This window comes from Mus caroli, unplaced genomic scaffold, assembly GCF_978045245.1.
Source record: "Mus caroli unplaced genomic scaffold, Mus_caroli_1 scaffold_17, whole genome shotgun sequence".
In the NCBI taxonomy this organism is placed as follows: Eukaryota; Metazoa; Chordata; class Mammalia; order Rodentia; family Muridae; genus Mus; species Mus caroli.
Window position 1 is genome coordinate 40288163 of NW_028227272.1, and position 13937 is coordinate 40302099.

General features: G+C 38.5%; 1 protein-coding gene across 22 annotated transcripts in view; it reads left to right on the forward strand.

The window, feature by feature from the left end:
- Zbtb20 (zinc finger and BTB domain containing 20) overlaps positions 1-13937 on the forward strand; it is a 765654-nt gene that overhangs the window by 405946 nt on the left and 345771 nt on the right. For 21 of the 22 annotated variants that reach the window (XM_085832267.1, XM_029470523.2, XM_085832261.1 and 18 more), the window contains one exon: positions 13390-13436. The gene's annotated coding sequence lies outside the window, so the exon portion shown is untranslated. Of the gene's footprint in view, positions 1-12412; positions 12438-13389; positions 13437-13937 lie in introns of those variants that run through there. The other variant, XM_029470522.2, reaches the window with a different exon arrangement.

Here is a 13937-nt window from a genome sequence, read left to right on the forward strand (position 1 = left end):
AATTGATATTTGCTTTAGAAGTGCTCTTCCAAATGCAGAGAGGAGTAGGCTGTGGTTCTCCATTCCTTTGCATTTCTCTATCAGCTTGCACCTCTGTTTTCTTTCTGGGTCAGTGCTATCAGTTTCCTGTGATTCTTTGATGAAAGAGGCACTGAGTCAACCCCTGCTTTCAGCTTATTATGTCTCCTAAAACATTTATCAGATTTATATGATCATTAGGCTGTATTGGTTAGATTGGGTTGGCATTGATATGATAATCATATGTATAATAGGAAGTTATCTTGGTCTACTATGAAAATAGGGCGCTTGAGAATCATAAGAGCTAGCCGGGCATGGTGGTGCACGCCTTTAATCCCAGCACTTGGGATTTCTGAGTTCGAGGCCAGCCTGGTCTACAAAGTGAGTTCCAGGATAGCCAGGGCTATACAGAGAAACCCTGTCTCAAAAAAAAAAAAAAGAAAAGAAAAGAAAAGAGAATCATAAGAGCTAATAAGCCTTTCTGACTACCAGCCTGGGTTAGTTGTTTAGATCTGAGTCCAAGGCTTCTACATTTGCAAAATGAAAAGTAACCATAATACCTATTTTATAGAGAAATTATATGGATTACATGAACTAGTATGTGCAAAATGTTTAAAGCAATGGTGGTTGCTTATACTTTATGTGTATAGAATGGAGATAGATAGAGCGATAGATTGGGTTCTCTTCCAGGAACCCAAGTTCAGTTCAAAGCATCCACGTCAGGCAGCTCCTGCTCCAGGAGATCTCACATTTTCTCCTCACCTCCATGGACAGCCACACTCATAAGCACACAGGTACACACATGTAAACATAATTTAAAATAAAATAAATCTTAAAAAGAAAAAGAGATGGAAGGGTAGCAGAAAAGGATAATGACTTAACCGTGAACTGAGTTTCATTACTTCAGTTCAGCACAGCACACAGGCCTTTGCTCAGGAGGTAATGCTTCTGACAACTCCCAGCTCTCTATCGCTTGGTACCTCAGTTTGCCCTCCCTAAAATGAGTGAGAAGGAATGCAGGATTTCTATTTCTTTTTGTCTACATGGACTTGATCTCAGAGATATTTCTCCTCAGGATGACCAGTGACGTGACTTAGAACAGTGTTAGTTAAAGGCCAACAGCCGAGTGTGGCAGACGGCACTCCTCATAAGCTGTGCTTCCCCTCAACGACTATATTTGCATGTATGCTTTTGCTCTTTGTAAATTTGTCATGTGTTTGAGTATTTATGCACCTACATGGCCGCTGAAGGAAGCACACTAGAATACATTCTTGTGGTATGTGTGTTTATATTTAACACATATATATACAGTATGTGTGTATATATATAAATATATGTCTGTGTGTATGAGAAACAGATGCACTGTAGGCAGATAAAGCAGATAAATATAGATCCAAATAGAAGCATAAGCATATAAATATAGACGTTATATAGCGTGAAAGCTCGCAGATCAGCACCATTTCATTACTGCTTCAAGCTTCATAATAAAGAGTTGAAAATCAGTGAACTAACATTGAAATTTTTGACTGAATGATACTGACAGTTCAGAAGACATGGTGTAAGGTAAGAAAATAACCTTTCTTTCAACTCTGAGGCGAAATTAGCAGGAAGCTTTATTACTTTTAATTAATTGATTTGTGAAAGTTTTTAGATAGTAGGTAGTATGGTATTTTTAATAGTACAAATATGCCACTTTTCCTACCAAAGAATCAGAAATAAGTATGAAGTAAAAACCTACTCTTAAGTATCAAAGGTTCAGCAGGGGTGACACCTGGACCCTTCTGACCGCAGCCCCCAACTTTCCCTTGTTCCTGGGGTTTGGCAGGTAGGTAGGCTCCATGCTACAGTATTATTCCTAGGCCCCTCTGAAGTCTTAGAAAATGCTCCCAAAGGAGGTATTTGAAGCACAAGGCCAGAGTCACCATTGTTCAGTGAGAGGGTGGGGATGCTTGCAGTTGTGCTCAGTGAGTGTGCTGTGAGAGTTAAAATGGCTTCCATCTGTTACCCTGGATCACTGTCTGTTCTCACAGGCGAAAGCATCGCTCCTGAGGTTTTTGCTGTTTTACTTTGTTTTTATGAGGAGGATGGTGTGAGCTGTTTTCAGCTGGTTCAAGTAACTGAGTACTTTACTTTTTAATGTCACAAGTTATAGCTTGGTCATGTGTTTAAATATGATTTTAAAAATCATCTTTCCATAAACTATATCTATTTCCCTCGAGGGCTGCATTTCTTGCCCAGCTTTGTTGCAAAGCAGTTAGAAAAGCTGGAATCTGATGTCCTCTGGACCCGTGCAGACACACAGCCCACTTTTTCCAGTGTCACAAAGTAGTCCTAGTGGTTGTTGCTACTGCATTCCTCAGTGTTTAGTATACAGTGGCTCTTCCTGATGGGGTTGGGGCATGGGAGAGGGGAGAAGGTTCCAGCTCTCTCTGCTTCTCCTAAACCAGGAGTTAGTGTTCCTTCCTTCTTGCTTCCAATCTGGTGTGAGGGAGACACAGTACAGCTGTGGGGGGAGCAGTGCAGCCTGCAAGCTGTTCAGTTGTTACATCTGTTGTTTGCACCCACTCTGTGATAATTCCTTATGTAGCAATGGTTTTACAAGTATTCTTAAATATCCAAAGGTCTTAAGGACATGTGTAGGTATGTGCACATGCATGGACCTGGGACTTCAGAGGGGCCTAGGAACAATAATGTAGTATGTAACCTACCTACCTACCTACCTGCCAAACCCCAGGAATAAGGGAAAGTGTGGGCTATGGTCAAAGGGTCCAGGTGTCACCCCTGCTGAATCTTTGAAAGTTAGACTAGGTTTTCTTTTCATACTTATTTCTGATTCTTTGGTACAAAAAAAGTGGTATATTTGTACTATTAGAAATGCCCCCTCCATCTGTCTCTCTCTTTCTCACACACACACACACCCACACGTGCTTGCACACACAGGCACACACATGCACACAAATTCATATAAGCTTCAGCCTCCGAATTCTACATTGTGGGAATAAAATAGAATAAAATTTTGATTTCATACATTTTTTAAAGAATGCTTTTTATTAATAGGTAAACGTAAACTGTATAGTGCTTTATACTTCAGTCCTTTAAAATGTTTTTCTTGGTTGCATGATAAGCTGTAATGTTACCTTAAATATGATTATTTGTAAGAAAAACATTGGGGCTGGAGATACGGTTCAGTGGTTAAAAGCATGTATTGCTCTTCCGGAGGACCTGAACTCAGTTATTAGTATGCACATCTGGCATTACACAACCTCTGGCATCCATGAGTACCTGCACTCATGTTCACATCCTTACACATTAACACACATGTATACACAAACTAAAAATTGAAAATAGGAGCTGGAGAGATGGCCTAGGTGTTAGAACTTGCTGTTCTTGATGAGGACAAAAGTTCACATCAAAGCTCACCATTTCCTCTAATTCTGGGGATGTAACGCCTTTTTCTGACTTCTGTGTGTTCCTGCATGTGCATTGTGTACATAAACGCACACATACACATAATGAAGAATAAAGAATCTTTAAAGATAAAAATTACTTAAAAATGGAAAACATATAATATACCATAGCCATATAAAAAGATGCAGTAAAGGCCAAAAAGGGGAGTCATTATTAAAATAACTACACATATGACCATACTAAATGTATGACCTCTTTTGCTTAATAAATATATTAAGATTCGAATTCTAAGGGTAACTATGGGTATATAGTCTCTTCTTATTTTTTCATTTGTTTTCTTTTCTCCTGGATTAATATATGTATTGTGTATCTTTCATTAATTATTTAACATTAATTGCCACAAATTTTGGCAAGCAGAAAAACAATTGTGTACACATATGGGAATGATAAGATTGTACTAATCATTTGATTTTCTATGCATTATATTTTAAAAACTCTTATCTAGTATAAAATCTTAATTGAAAAATTTAAAGCAATAAAAACCTTGAGGTGACTTACTGAATCCGAGGAAAATGCATTCCTTCTCTAAGGCACTGAACATCTTCCAGGTGTCCATGGTAGGATGGCATTTGCTTGAACATGGAGTGACTTTAGAACTGAGGAAAACAAGGACTTACTTTTGAGGGAATCACTTATGTTACCTCTTGGAGTATAAGTTGGCTTTCTTCTTTGACAGGGAAGAATTTTCATTTAGACTGCTTCATGTTCTGGTGCAATGTGATGTATGTGTGTGTGGGGTATGAATCCTAATTCAGGGCTTACTTAACTTTTAAATTACCTTTAATACACTCTTAGATAGAATAATAACAAGTGTGTAATTAGATTGCTTGCTAATCAGTAAGACACTGCAGTGTAATTCACAGTAGGCTGATCTTAAATGAAATAACACGAGTGGACACTGTGAGATGTAAAATATACTCAGTGTATTAATTGCTTTGGCCTACTTCAGTAAGAAGCAACCCTGACCAAGGCAACTTGCAGAAGAGTTTGCTTGTCTTACGGTTCTAGAGAATGAGAGTCCATAACTGTGTGGACATCATGGACATGTGGTCATGTGGCAGGAACAGCAAGATGAAAGCTCAGAACTTGACACAGAATGAAGAGAGCAAACTGGTAGTAGGTGAGGCTTTTGATTGGAAGCCCACATCCAGTGGTAGATGTACTTCCTCCAACAAAGCCATATCACCTACATTTCCCAAATCCTGATAACAGCTGAAGAAAGCAGTGCTCAAATGTCTGAGGCTATGAAGGACATTTCTCATTAAACCACGATACCCAGTAGAGCCTATTTCTTCAGACCTATTGATTTCGTAACTGCTTTTTATCTCCATCCTTTACCACCACATAACTTAGGAGACAATGCTATGGATACCAGAGCAAGGAAACATTTTAATTCTCATCTAATTATCACTCTGAGAGGAGTTCTAAAGAAATAATCAAAAATTCTTGTTTCCTGGGATTGTAATCATAAAAAAGAGTTAGCCAAAATAAGTAGGAGACCTTCCTACTTACGTATGTTCCTCTTTACACCAGTAAAGTGGGATGAAGTGATATACATTAAGCCTTTTCAGTTAATAGGCAGCCCCTTTATTCTTCTCATGCCAGATTAGCATCCTTTATTCCACCCTGGCTCCTGCAGATTTACCTTGTTGATTATGAACTGCTGTTCTTAGGGAAACCTGTGAGCTCGACGGCCAATGCCATTGGGATGGATGAATAGTTGCTGAATGTTTTCTTTTTTAGGTAGTAAGAACAAAACATAATATCCCACTGTCAGATACTTGAACTGCATTTCAGCCTAGAATTAATCATTGTAGCTGAATTATAAATCCCGTTAGAGTCAGGTTCATAATGGAAACAATGACACGATCTTAATTACAGGATTCTGGCAGCCATACCCTTAATAACCAGAGACTTCCTTCTCATGGCCGAGTTTGCTTTTAACCTTCTTAGTCTGCATTTACTGCGTAACTGAAATTTCAGTGTGCATCTTTCCAACTTCTATTGGAATTGAGAGCATTTGACCTGCATCATTAAGCCGCATTAAGCTACTGGGATTTCTCTGGTTCCTTTCCTGTTGAGCCATAACTACTCGAAAACATGTGCATCTATGGGATGAAAAGAACATAAAGGGAACTGAAAGGCAACCTGCTGTTGTGGGAAATTAGTGGCCTAGAGATCAAAAAATGTTGCTTTCTGTCTTTGGTGAGATACTTTATGTGGGCCCCAATGTCCATATTGACCATTCAGAGATCGAGACAGTGGTAGCATTTAAGAGGGAAGCCTGCCAGCTGTAGACTACCCTTACTGCTTACTGCCATGTCACACTTTTAAAAATGGTAATATTTGCCTAAGACTTACTGATAATGTATTATTGAATTTATAGTTTCTCTTATTTATATTTTTTTATAATTTCAATATATATCAAAGCTTTTTAACAAAAAAATAGCTTCCATATGAAAACAGGAATAAAGAGTGACTAAACAGAAAGAGGGTGGATCTTGAAGTCAGGAGAAATCCATCAGGTAGACACAGGGGACAGTAAGCAGGTCTACTCAATGATCTAAGTTCTTAAGAACAGCAGTGAGAAGAGAAGTAAGGTTTCAACAGTAGACTCACGTTTAAGATAAAAAATTAAGTAGAAGATAGCTTTGAGGTGAACATTTTACATAATGTAAGAATTTTGTGTTTTATAAAAGAATCCTTTGAAATTGATCCCTATGGCATTTAAAATAAGCTTCAATTTATACGCTTTGATTTACTCTATGCTGTGGAAAAATTACGAGTGAGCTTTAGCTACCAGTCCCAGCTCTTTCTCAACGTGAATGTTCCTCAGAAAAATTAATCCCTAGCCTTCAGATCTTCATATATAAAATGCAGCAGACAGGCAAGTGCTCGTCTTGTTTTAAAAGCCATGCAGCCTATGCCATTGACACACTGCTGAGATGCTCCTTGCGAAAAGTTGAACTTATTTACATTAAAGGAATGGCCAGATGCACACGCACGCACACACACACACACACACACACACACACTGTCTTCTGATGATGTGTGCGCATGCAGAGTTCCAGCGTGCTGACAAGATGGTACCCCATGCTTTGGAAGCATGACTGCCATTCCACAGCCTACTTTTAGTTGAATCTTCAACTGGGGTTTTGGAGAATTGCAGCTGTAATTTCTTTCCTAAAGGTCTTATTCTCCAATTAACTGCAAGATTGCATTTCTGTCTTCCTGATCCAGAATTTATTTTTCTCATAAAACTCCTGTTTAACCAAGAAAATGAAAATCAGTATATTCTTGGTTGCCCTTCTGTTAATTTAAATTTGCATAACCTAATCAAAACTCAACCTGCTTTGCCCTTCAACAAAAAGCTGTATTCTCTTCCGTTACTAAGTGGATACATTCTTCTCAGTATTTTTAAAAGATGAATTATGTTGATATCCCATGACTTTTCCTTTAGAATGTGTCCATGAAAATTAAAATGGACTTGTCTGTGCCCAGGAGTGAGTTGGAAACCCAGGCTGAAAGGACAGGTAAAAGGGGGCACACATTTTGCTGATGTTATCAGCATTATAATTTTTTCTAAAGCATTTTTTTGGTAATAAAATGGAACTAAAGTCAACTGACCCCAAGCTAACTGCCTCATGGTTCCTTTACATCATTATTTGGCCTGAAAATAAATGATACAGAAAAACAGCCTAAGATTTCATAGAAAGCATTGAAATATGGGATTTGAGGCTTTTCTATTTTCTTTTCCTACAGAAATATTTCTTCCATAATCATTTCACAGTTTCAGCAAATATCTGGTAAGCACAAAGAAGTTGTTGGAGTGTACTAGGCACTAGGTATAGAGCTGTGTGCGTATTCTTCTGTGCTCAGCATCTCTGACTAAAGGTTGGAGTAGGTATTCACTTGATCATGTGGAAGAGATGACAACAGGATGGTCAGAAATGATCCCAGTTTCCTCTTTTCTTCAGATAACTGTGATTTCCTAGTTTCCACTTCAAAACATTTCCAAGATGGAAATAAGGCCCCCACCTAGCTTTCTATTATTATTATTATTATTATTATTATTATTAATTTATTTTATTTGTTTACATTTCAAATGATATCCCTCTTCCCAGTTACCCCTCCACAAACTTCATACCATTTCCTTCTCCCCCCTCCCCTTTGCCTCTGTGAAGGTGCTCCTCCACTCACTCACCCACTCCCACCTCACCACTCTAGCATGTCCCTACACTGGAGCATCAAACCTCCACAGGACTAAGGGCCTCCCCTCCCATCCTCTGCTCCATATCTGTAGCCATGGATCCCTCCCTGTATACTATTTGTTTGGTGGTTTAGTCTCTGTAAGCTCAGGGTGTTCTGCTTAGTTGATAATGTTCTTCCAGTGGGGTTGCAATAGGAGGTTCAGCTCCTTCAGTCCTTCCCCTAGCTCTTCCACTGGGGTCCCCTGGCTCAGTCCGATGGTTGGCTATGAGTGTCTGCATCTGTATTGGTCAGGTACTAGAAGAACCTCTCAGGGAACAGCTAAACCAAGTTCCTGCCAGCAAGCGCTTCTTGGCATCAGCGATAGTGTCTGTACACGGGATGGATGTCATCCTATGCTTAATCAAGAGAATTCCTCTGTCTTTCTTATCCTAGTAGTTGATCTCAGCCTTAGAAGAACCTACAGGTATTGGAGCGTCCTGTACCTACAGGGAGAGTAAAAGTCATGGACACTTCTTAGTATAAACTTTGGGAGCTCATTTTCTAGCATGGAAAACACTAAGCAATAGTGACTGACAGCAGTGTCCAACTTAGGTATGCCAGAGTTACATGGTCTACAGACACACAGTTTAAGGAGTTATTTCCATTTCTTTTGCAGCTGATGTTTGTGTTCTTCCTCACTTTGGCTATTTCCTTCTAACTTGGGGCTGTTCGGCTAAACCAAATACCTTGCAAAGTAATATGTGGCTAAACAGGAAGTATCTTTGTCCTAACAATACCCCATGCATCTTAGAAAGAATTTTTGCAGCAAGGAAAACTAGTGGGGCCATAGCAGTAGTTATCACAGAGATTCACAAATCAGTCTGCAAGTGACAAATTGCTACAGGCAGAGAAGTTTTGTCAGTTTAGTGGAACTGCTTTCAGTAATTTGAAACATTAGTACTTTGACACATGGACCTGCCAGTAAACTGTGTTAGAAATAAGCTTGGAATACCACAATTACTGTTTGGGGTACCAGCGCATACACCTTGTCCTATGACCTGAACAATAGTTGAAAGTCAGGACCAAAGGAAATTAAAAGCAAAAGACAAAAAAAGGAACTTATCCCTGCTTTAGGATTGCCTCTGCAAGTGCTTTCCAGTTCCCCTCCTGGCCCTCTCCTCCCTGTCATCCCCTTTCTCTTTTTGTTCCCTGCCTTCTGCTCTTTTCTATTTAGTGTCCTGAATTCATTAGGTGGCATAGAGTAAATCAATAGTAAACGCTAACCGCCTACTCTGTACTCAGTTATGCAATGTCGCATAACTGGTACACAGACAGAGAGAAAGCAGACACAGCTTTACATTCAAAAGCTCTCACAGAATTTCACTTTTCTACAGCCAAAAAGGAAGTAACAGATGGGGAAACTTACAGCTTTTCCCCCCTTTCCCAGACTGTTCAGAAAGGAGTTAGTTAACATCCCTGGCCATTTCTATTTACCCTAGCCTGTAGCAACATCCCATAATTGTCAGAACCATAACTGGTTTTAAAACAGGACTTTGTGACTGTCAGTGATGTAATGGATTTTCCAGGTAATATGAAACTAACATATTCTGAGACTAGTTCACTTTTTAATGGAAAATCAAAAAATTCTAAGAATAAAATTAATTATAAAGCCAGAGATAAGAAAGATGACTGTGTGCACACGTGTTTCTACTTGCAATATATTCTGGTATAATATTTATGTGAAAACAACCTGGTATAATATTTATGTAAGAACAGTTCAGGAAGATGATTCTCTTCCTTTTTACTTCAGTTACTATGAGTTTCTAACCTTCATTTTCTCATTACAAAGCACAGTCAAAGGCAGACTCAGTAACAGCAAACATCTCAATGCTACAACAGGACAGAAGGCTTAATTCCAAGGCCTTGTAGAGGTCCTTCTCTGAATGACAGCTCTGTGTATGAATCTAGAGCTTGTGGAATTCTCATCTCCTGCCTCCCTCCCTAGTGCCATGCTGCTCTATGAAACATCTTTGCATTCACTGCATCAAGAAATCTTCCCTCCCCACTCCCCTCTCCCCTGTCTCTTCTCTCCTCTCTGCTCTCCAGTCACTCTTCTCTCTACTCCCACCTCCTCACCCCTCCTCTTCTGTAATCTCTCCTTTCCTCCCTCACCTCTCTGGTCTCTCTCCTTTCTCTTTGTAGCTCTGCACCTCTTTCCCATGCCTCTCTCCTTCACATTGAAGGGTGTTACCCACCCTAGATGGAAACACAGTGTGGTATTTGTGTGTGCTCTATCAGTCTTTCTTCCATCTTAAAATATTTTGTTTCACTTACCCCAAGGAGTTCCCTGGGAACTAGGCATTTCTGTCTGATAAGGAGGAGGCTGGAGAGAAGGGTGTTTGTTTTGTTCTTTCATTTTACTGTCTGGCCATTAATGCATTTGAAGTGGATATAAAATGATGCAGAGGGCAACACTGGACACTGCAGAGAACTGTTAAACCAGCTGGGAAGCAATGGTAGTTCTGTCGGCTTTAACCAAATGAAGGGATGGTGAAAGGAGCATGGGGAAGCGAAGACATGGTCTCTACTGTACAAATACAACCTGTTGAAGAATTGGGCTGCTTATATTTTGAATAAGTATCTTACTTTCAGTTCATGCTTTGTTTATGGATGCTAAAAGCTTGAGATATCAACCAGTTTAATATACTAAAAGTCTAAGGTATGTTTTTTTTTCTTTAATAGTGTGTGTGTGTGTGTAATTCAAACTATATCATATTTTAAACACTTTCTTACAGGTCAGTTATTACAATTTAAAAATCTTTTGTATGGAAAACTCAAGCGCACAAAAATAAAAATCAAAGCAAGTATATGTTTGTCTGGCTTCTCAGGTTTCATTGTTAAAGCACAGATCTCTTTATTGTAACAATGCTGTGATTGCAATTTTATTGGTATTTTGGATATCTGCATTTTCGATTACATATGTTTTGTTGTTTTAAAATGAATCATGACTAAACTAGTAAATATTTTAAACAAGAACACACACATATACACACATATATACACATACATTTCTTTCCAACTCTTTTTTCTTCTGTACAGAATCTGTATCTCAGAGAATTGCTTATCGAAAACTATTGACATAAAAATTGGACAGAACATTCTAGTGTTTAGCCAGGAAGTTATATTCACACATATTTTTCTATATATTCCTCTAAGACTATTATGGCTGATCTTGAATTCCAATATGCAGTAGTGCATATTGGTACAATATTATCAAATATATCAACCCTCATCTCTATTTGTTGCTGTTGGCAGTAGTGACAGTAATGTTTCAAGAATCTTAGCCAGTGACTTAGCTGTCCAACAAGAATTACTTAAGTTGTGCCTGGTACACAGAGCAGCTTTATAACTATTTTCTGTGTTTTGGTAAAACAGAAAGTAGATTCCTTATAATGCAATTTTTATATAATTGGTTACATAACCTGTAACCAAGTTATTCTCCTGAACATACACAGGAATTTATTCTGAATACCCTAATTTTCAAATAATATCTTTTAAACTGAAAAACTAAAACCCATAAAGGGAGTCAATATTTGTAGGGAATCAAAAACAGTTGTAGACATCTGGTCATGGAAGAAGCAGAGGGAAAAGTCTAACATCTTCCTCCCTCCTTCAGTCAGATACCTTCGCTTTCTAGCTTGGTGGGTTTTCACACTGAACCACAGGTACGCAGGATTGCATTTTAAAGTTCACTTTACTGCAAGCAAGTCTGCTCAGCCCTTCCTGTCAGCTGTGACCACAGCACTTGGGAACATCTAGGCTATATGTACTTTTTCATTTACAGTGCTGGATTCAAGTAGAGGCAAGGCTGGCAAACGTCAACTTGCTCCAGCTGTGCCATGCAAAGCAGAAGAGTTTTAATTTTCTTCTGATATTTGTTAAGTCCTGCACAACCCTTACAACTCCATTTCTCTTTGCGTTGTTCAATACATTCTAATTTTTGAACAAGGTCCTCAGTCACAGACAGCTTTTCAGACAGAAACACTCACCTGCTTGTGCCTTGTGTGAAGTAGCAGCTTCATACATATTTGTTTTGGTGTGCTGGGGAGACTCACTGGCCGTCCCAGAACACTGTCCAGGCAAGTGTACCCCATGCAAAGAAAGGGACAGAAGAAACTGGTACTGGAGCATCTCAGATCTAGCAATGGAGACATCATCGTCTTTAATCAGGAAGAGCTTATTGTCTACTATTACTCTGTGTTGGTGCTGTGATCTGACCAACTGAGCTAGCTTGGATAGTTGCTCTTATTCTTTATAAAAACTTCCAATCTCAGAAGTCAGTTTTACATCTTTCCTAGAGATTCTTTTCAGTGGTGATTGCTCCAGAGGCTCATTTTAAAAACATAGTTTTTGGCAAGCCACCTGAATGATCTTCATTAAATTTCATATGCGTGTGGGTGAGATATTGGCTCTCAAATACACCTCTCTTGAACTCTACCACAGACTTCCTTGAATTGGGGCTTTTCTTATATTCTCTGGATAATTAATTTTGTTTTCATTCATATATGTGGAACCTTTCCTATAAAATGACTCTGTCATGTACAGTTTCATTATTTGTGGCATGGTAAACTTCAGGCCTTTCTGAGTCATGTTTGGAGTAATTTAGTTATATTTGATCTTCTATAGATTGTCATTATGGTGCTGGTATTGAAGGTTGGGTGACTACCAGGAAAGCCACTTGTAGCTTCTGTATTCTTAAGGTAATTAATAAGAAACACAATGTAGAAATATTAATAGGTGTGTACTATTGGACTAGCAGTTTCTAAACTGTAAATTATATAACAATTGGAGACTTGTTTGTTCCACATTTGAAAATATTTTAATGTTAATTTTTATTTCAATCTATTATTTTGTGACATAGCATAAAAGTTTTAAAGGTTTCAGTTCACATTTGTGCTTCTCTTACCTAGCTTGGAATATAAAACCATACATTAATTTGTAGTCAAAAAGGATAGTATAAGTCGGGCGGTAGTGGCGGATGCCTTTAATACCTGCACTTAGAAGGCAGAGGCAGGCAGATCTCTGAGTTCGAGGCCAGCCTGGTCTACAGAGTGAGTTCCAGGACAGCCAGGGCTACACAGAGAAACCCAAAACAAAACAAAACAAACAAAGGACAGTACAGCCAGTACTCTGATGAAGTGTCATGAAAGCTGGTGTACACTGCCTAATGCTTGTTTTGCCATCACTGTCACAAGACCTAACATCCAGAACATGGTTAGCAAACAGCCCAAAGCAAGGAGAGACCAGTTTGCTTCTATTTATAAAATGTTTAATGAAAAGTACAGTAAAATTCAAACAGGACTGCAAATCCTTGTAGTGACCAAGAGTTTGATTATTTCTAAGCAGATCACAATAACTAGCTATGAAACTGAACTTTCTCAGCACAGAGGGTAGTGTATAAAGGTTAGCAGATCAGTCATTACTGGCTGCGTCTGGTTAGTGATCATCAGGTTAAATATTCAGGCACTCACCAAGTCACCAGTCGGAGGGTCTAATTGTGATTTCATTCCCAAAGGAACTGTCTTTTACTTTCTTTTACTTTCAAGCCAGGGTCCCAGGGGAGGGACAAGTGTATTCTTTTCTGTGATTAGCATATTGTCATATATTAGGTGAAACACATACCAAGACTTATGATATCTTTTTCCATTTCAGACTCTTTTATCATCAGCAATTGAATATTTCACACAACGTGTTGGCTGGTAAGTAAGATTTCATTGTCTCTCAATTGCAGGCCAAAATATTGAAGTCCAAAGAAATAAACTCCAGACAAACAAGAAGTAAATCTAGGGGCTGTAGTGAATTTACCACCACAAGATTAAATTTGAACAGAATGTATTTTGATACTGATAAAATGTAAAAGAATAAGAATCAATATCACAATATTGGTAAACATTTTGAATGACTTTAGTAGACATGGGGGGAAAAACTAAAGGACTTATTTGGAGGTCTTTATGGAAATAAATTTTTCTAAAGAATTCTGAAGAGACAGAAACAGCCATAGGTGAAAATAGCTTCTGTGGAGAAAGCAGTCATTTTGACATTGGAAAAACACACAGAAAGTCTTTCAAACATATTTTATGTCTCTTTGAATTTCTGGTTTATATTATATAATCTTTTGTAAATCTGAAATGTATTTGCTTCTTTTGAATCTTAAAAACAGACATAGCCACACTTGCATATATCCCCAAGAAGAAAGGGGA